The following is a 6,955-nucleotide window of genomic DNA, read 5'->3' on the forward strand; positions in this document are numbered from 1 at the left end:
ACAGTTAGGATGTGTCCACAAAAAAAAACAAAGGTCCCTGCCCAAGGGACTTCCCTGGCAGTCCAATGGTTAAGATTTTGCCTTCCAATGCAGGGGGTACGGGTTCAATCCCTGGTCGGATCCCACATGCCTCATGGCCAAAAAAACAAAACGTAAAACAGAAGCAGGCAGCTGCTCAGTTGACGCTGCGTGTCCTGGGCTGGCTTCCAAGGTGCCACCAGGAGTTATTGGACCCTCTGAAGACCGTCCCTGGATCTCGGGTTAAAACTCTGTATTCTAATCTGAACTGTGGGAAAAAGGGTTAGCTCGTTGGTGATATTCCTACTTGAAGGACATCATGTTTTCCAAACTAGCACATTTGCAGACTGTTGTCCTTAGTGGAGTTCATTCTTCAGTGGCTTCTGCTACATCTGTTGCAACTAAAAAACAGTCCAAGGCCCTCCATCCTCTGATTACATTTTTGAACGGGAATCTAAATATGGTGCCCACAACTACCATGCTTTACCTATAGCCCTGGAGAAAGGAAAAGGTATTGCGTATGGGATGTAGAAGGCAGAAAACATCTTGACTTTCTGAGTGCCTACAGGGCTGTCCGCCAAGGGCACTGTCATCCAAAGATTGTGAATGCTTTGAAAAGTCAGGTGGACAAATTGACCTTAACATCCGGGGCCTTCTACAATAACGTGCTCGGTGAATACGAAGAGTATGTTGCTAAACTTTTCAACTACCACAAAGTTCTTCCTATGAATACAGGAGTGGAGGCTGGAGAGACCGTTGGCAAACTTGCTCGTAGATGGGGATATACCGTGAAGGGGATCCCGAAATACAAAGCAAAGATGGTTTTTGCAGCTGGAAACTTTTGGGGTAGAACATTGTCTGCTATCTCCAGTTCCACAGACCCAACCAATTATGACAGTTTTGGACCGTTTATGCCAGGTTTCGAAATCATTCCATGTAATGATCGGCCTGCTCCTGAGTGTGCACTTCAGGACCCCAACGTTGTCACGTTCATGGTGGAACCAATTCAGGCGTTGTTGTTCTGGATCCAGGCTACCTTGTGGGCATGTGAGAGCTCTGCACCCAGCACCAGGTTCTGTTTATTGCTGATGAAATACAGACAGGATTAGCCAGAACGGGTAGATGGCTGGTTATTGATCACGAAAATGTCAGACCTGATATGGTCCTTCTAGGAAAGGCACTTTCTGGTGGTTTATACCCTGTATCCGCAGTGTTGTGTGATGGAAATAATGCCGACCATTAAACCAGGGGAACACGGTTCAACGTAGGGTGGCAATCCTACGGCCCTGGAGGTTTTGGAAGAAGCAAACCTTGCTGAAAATGCAGAGAATATGGGTATCATCTTGAGAAATGAACTCATGAAACTACCTTCTAATATTGTAATGGCTGTAAGAGGAAATTTACTATTTAAATACATTTAAATAGTATTAAATGCTATTGTGATTAGAGAAACCAAAGATTATGATGCTTGGAAGGTGTGTCTTCGACTTCAAGATAATGGACTTCTGGCCAAGCCAACCCACGGTGATATCATCAGGTTTGCACCTCTGCTTGTGATCAAAGAGGATGAGCTTCTGGAGGCCATGGAAATCATTAACAAGACCCTCTTGTCTCTCTGAGGGTGACAGTTTTCAGTGGTGCCTGGGAGCCAGCTGGAGACAGGCAGTTCGTAAAACTCTGTTTTTCTGCATTTAATGCAGCATATTCCATTTCCCCCATGTTAAGGGCTTTTTAAAAAATATATGTTTTTCAGTTCATATATAATAGAATGACATTTATAAAAGTGCAGTTTGCTGTGTAACATAACTAAGAGACTATCCTGGCATCTTATATTCAATTAAGTGTTTGTGTGTGTGTGTGTGTGTGTGTGTGTGTGTGTGTGTGTGCTTTCTAAGGTGAGATGCATCTCTCTATATAGACAACCTTTTAATCAAGTCCCTCAGCACAATTTATATATGTTTTAATAATTTCCTTGCTGGTATAAATTGTTTGTATTTGAAAAAGTTCTATGAGAGTATTGCATAGAAGATTAGCTTAACCTTATACAGTTGAATCATAATCATTGAATTTTAGGAAGGATTAATGGTTAAGCTTATATAAAATACTAGATTTCAGTAAACTCCATATTGGCTAGCACCAAGATGTATTCTATGAATGTCATTACTTTGAATTAAGAATTATTGTTTAACATTCCTAGATTATGTTTTAAGTGTTTGATATAATTTGTAAAAAGTGTTTATTTTCAGTGTTTCTTTAAATTTAAAATAAAGCTCATATTTAAAATGTCTACGTTGGGAGCAGTGTGTGATTACTGCAGGGTTATCAATTACCTCACATTTTAAAGTCCTCTGAGAATATTCTAACCTGTTTTATTTCATGTGTTTTCTAAGAACATTTTGGTTTCTTTGGTAATCTCTAGAAAAACAAATTATGAAAAGTCTCTTTAAGTACTACCTTTTCCACTTTCAAAATAACTACTTTTTTCCCATGTGTATGCTAGTATTTACCATTTTTATTAATGTATCCTTCTTATGCCTGGTAAAAAAAAAAAAAAACAGAAGCAATAGTATAACAAATTCAATAAAGACTTAAAAAAAATGGTCCACATCAAAAAAAAATCTTTAAAAAGAAAAGATCCCTGCCCAATATCTTAGACTATAAGCATTAAACCTAATAAATAAGTAAATCATATAGTATGTTAGAAACCAAATAAAAAGGAAAACCTAAAACAAGGTATGAGGAGTCAGGAGGGCCCAGGAGGAAGGGTATGGTGTGATTTGAATTTGAACGGTCGAGGAGTCCTCATGGAGAAGTGGTATTTGAGTGGTGAACGGAAGGTGGTAAGGGAGTTTGCCAGTGGATATCTGGGGGAAACATTCCATGCAGAGCAACTGTCCAAAGATAGGAGCATTCTTGGCACATTTGAGGAATTTCAAGGAGGCCAGGTTGGCAGGAGTTAAGTGAACACAAAGGAAAGCAAAAAGAGATAAAGTCAAAGGGAGATCACCGTAGGCCACCGTAAGGTCAGCTGGAACAATTTAAGAAATGATGGTGGCAGGGTCTGGGTGGTAGTAATGAGGTTGTGAGATACTGTTTGCAAAGCATCTTGTTCATGGCAGGAACCAAACCCTGTGGTCGTTATAAGGCACGTCCCTTTTATGAGTCTCCACTCATCATATCAACTTCAGAATATGATTTAGCCTCCTATCATGTTTACTTCCAAGGAAGCCTGCCTCAGCCTCAAAAAGCAAGAACCTAGTCATCTTGTCCACTTGGCAGTTAGGGTTTTCACTATAAATGCACTGTTATTCCAGGTGTATGCTTGAGTCTTTCAGAGCCCCTGTCTTGCCAGTACCACTCTGAGAGATCAATGAATCCCTAGTGGTCTGAGGGTTGAGCCAGGGGGGTCCACACTGGTACGTAAATTATCCCCCGAAGTCTGCCATTTCTGAAGCCCTTTGAGTGGACGGTCTCTCCTGGGTGTATCCTGACTTTACCAAGTGTTTTTCTTGAATCGAATCACAATAAACATCTAGGATTGGGAGTTACCTAGAGATCTGGGGGAGTTCAGCAACTTTGTTACTTTAATTCCAGTAAGTTAGATTTAGAGACACCGATGGTGCCCTACAGTCTGAAAATCTGAGAATATTCATTTTTTTCCATTTTTATTGCATCAAAAAGGAACATTCTGGATTATGGTTATATCAACATCAAAGAACGTTACTGTTTGTTGGACCCTTCCCATGTAACAGGCACCGTATTAGACGTTTACATTGTGTAATGTCCCAGCCTCAACACAACCCTTCACAGCACAGTTAGTTTAGCTGGACGGGCAGGACCCTGACATCCTGGAGGTCCAGCGCTGGTGTCTGCATGTAGTCCATCAGCAGAAATACACCTGTGAAGACAGGTCCCTCTATTGCTTTGGTCCATGCTGTTGTTTCCATTTATTTGCTTGTTTAATGGAAAGGAGAGGAGGTTGTTTCATTTTGTCTGGCTTTGTTTTGACTATATTTTTACCATCACACGAATGATGGCTCTTGTTTACTTTTAATTTTGTTTGTTTATTTGTTTACTGATCTACTCTTCGTCTTCAACCAGACCTCTCAGCAATAGGAGTAGGAAAGACACCGAAAGTAGTCACAGTTCCCAACATATATACTGCAGAGCCCTGGATTTGTAGGTAGTCACCCCCAAAATGGCTCCTTGGCCAAACAAAGTCTTATAGTAAAGAAAATTTTTTAATCATGTTTCATCTCGTAGTTTCCAATATTATTTGCCCACACAGCCCTTTTATTGGAAAATAACTATTAAACCTCCAAGACTAGTTCTAAGGGGCAAACTTGGGGGCTGAGGAGATGAGGAACAAGAAAAGTCATTTGTCTGCTTTCTCAGAGGGTTCAGGAAAGAAAAGTGAAAGGTTTTCCCATGAAAATAAGGTGTTGAAATAGAGAAGAAACAGGAGGCATTTCCTTGCTAAGCGATTCAAATTGCGGAAAAATCTCTGCAATCCAAAGCAGAAAAGTGAGCAATGATGCTGTGCCTGTGGGATGACAGATCAAGCATTAAACTTAGAATGTGAACTGAGAAGCCACTCAGGCAGCTTCAGGGACGTGCTGTGAAGTCCCATTTGCAGACGCACCCTGCAGCCCTCACTGAGCGCTGACCCGCACCTCAACCCCAGGCCAGAGATAAATGAACATGTGGAAGGGCAGCCAGCCTCCCCTCTCTGTTGCACATCTTCAGGAAGAGTGTGAAATTATCTTTCTTCAAGAAAGGAAGCTGCCTCCTATACCGTTTCTCACCCACCTGGACCAACAGTGGGCAGAGCACCTCTGTCCGTGAGGCCACCGCCTGGTACCACCCCAGATCTGAGGCTTTGCTGGGGACGCCCCGCCAGCCACTGATGAGAGCCAGCCCCACTTCAAACAAGCATAGATCCTGCTCCCTGGTGTTGGAATTAAATCAGTGATCTAAAGTACTGATTTTATTAACTTAATGATTAAATTAGTTAATATCTAGAAAGATTTTTCTGTGCTCTGAAAGGAATAGCATCATCATTTTTATTTTATTTAATGTTCAACACATTAAATTTACAACTAATTACCAAAACTATGAAAATTAAAATTTCTTAAACAGTTAAACATTGATTAAAGTCTGAAATAAAATCGCTTAAATGATTTAAACAATAATTGTAAATTTACTATGACTAATTCTTTTTTTAAATAAATTTATTTATTTATTGGCTGCGTTGGGTCTTCGTTGTTGCACGCGGGGCTTCTCTAGTTGCAGCAAGCGGCGGCTACTCTTCATTGTGGTGCGCGGGCTTCTCATTGTGGTGACTTCTCTTGTTGCGGAGCACGGGCTCTAGGTGCACGAACTTCAGTAGTTGTGGCACGCGGGCTCAGTAGTTGTGGCGCATGGGCTTAGTTGCTCCGTGGCATGTGGGATCTTCCCAGACCAGGGCTCAAACGTGCGTCCCCTGCATTGGCAGACGGATTCTCAACAATTGCGCCACCAGGGAAGTTCTGAATATTTTTAAATATTAACTAACTCCAATTAAATATTTAAATAACTCCATAAACAACAAAATGTGTACAATTACAATGAGAATAATGCACTTACAGGTATTTTGTAAAAATTAAGACCCAGGGTTTATTTTTTTGTCTGTATGTCTTCATTATTTTTTCTCATTATTGTTTATATACCTTCTTTTGTTATACTTAACCTGCTTCTTCCCTCTCACAATTAATGTCTCAGATTAGTTGAGATTCTAGGATTTGGGTGACCAAGAAGTAGAATTTTGGCGGGAGTGAAGAATCTAGTTGCTTCTCTCCAAATAAGTTACATGTGAACTGGTAGTCATTTGTCTGAGCTGTTTGTTTGTTTGGCTTTTTACCCTCCTTTTTTTCAGACACTAAGACCTTTAAATGCATGCTTTCACCTAGGTTTTTGAAACCTGGCATCTCACTCCCTTATGTATTTTTTTAACTCTTGCATGGCTGGTGCAGCCCGTCCTGTCACAACTCTTGTCATGCGGAGTAGATAGATCTAGTCCTTTAAGATCTGGTGTTAGGAGAACCTCACTTATGCTTTGTTATATCATAACAGAGGTACCACTGAGTTTTCATCTCCTCGAATACAAGCCATAGGGTTTGCCTTCTTAGTGATTCTTTCATGTCTTACCAGCTAGTTAATTCATTATCTTAGTACCCTCAATGTTTATTCTTTTCTACCTGGTTGTTTTGTGACACCCTCCTTGTGATATGTAGGAAACCTCTCTACCTGGTTGTTCAGTGTACTCCCCAGCACCAGAAAGTCTTACTGGGTAGCAACATTTGCCAAGAAAAAAAGTGCATGTCTATACTTTCTAAATATAAATTTAATAGTAAGCTAAATATAAATTTAATAACAAAACTTATATGTCCATGCATAAATAGTCCTCTCCTTATGAAAATCAATAAAATAAATATATACCATCACATTTTTCTTTCTTTTCTATTAAAGTTACTGTGCCCTTTGTATTAACTTTTCTGGAATTTTCTAGGACTCTCAAAAAAACACTCATTTCCATTAATTCTGATCAAATTATCACAACTTGACCAAAAGGGGTCTCCTTATATTGCCCCTAGATTCTTTAGCACTACCCCCAACATCCTTGAAAACATCCCCTGCTTTCTAGCCGCAATAAGATGGATTTTGCTCATTCTGGATTCTCCTTTGACCATGATATCAGATCAGCTGCTCCCCTGGGAGCCCGGTGTTCCTCTGTGGAGACAAGTGCACGAGACCACATCTATGCGTGGGAGTGTGTAGACTTAAGAGTGTCAGCCATGTACACGTGCACTGCTGCTCCTTTCAGCCACTCATATGGAGCTGGAGAAGATATTCATTTTTTTTCTATTTATATTTTTCTTGCAGTTTTTTATTGAAGTAT

At 40.4% G+C, this 6,955-nt stretch overlaps 1 pseudogene; it reads left to right on the forward strand.

The window, feature by feature from the left end:
• Positions 1-337: 337 nt before the first annotated feature.
• LOC132437182 (ornithine aminotransferase, mitochondrial pseudogene) lies at positions 338-1,637 on the forward strand (annotated as a pseudogene).
• The last annotated feature ends 5,318 nt before the right edge of the window (positions 1,638-6,955 follow it).

Source organism: Delphinus delphis, chromosome 14 (genome assembly GCF_949987515.2).
Source record: "Delphinus delphis chromosome 14, mDelDel1.2, whole genome shotgun sequence".
Lineage (NCBI taxonomy): Eukaryota > Metazoa > Chordata > Mammalia > Artiodactyla > Delphinidae > Delphinus > Delphinus delphis.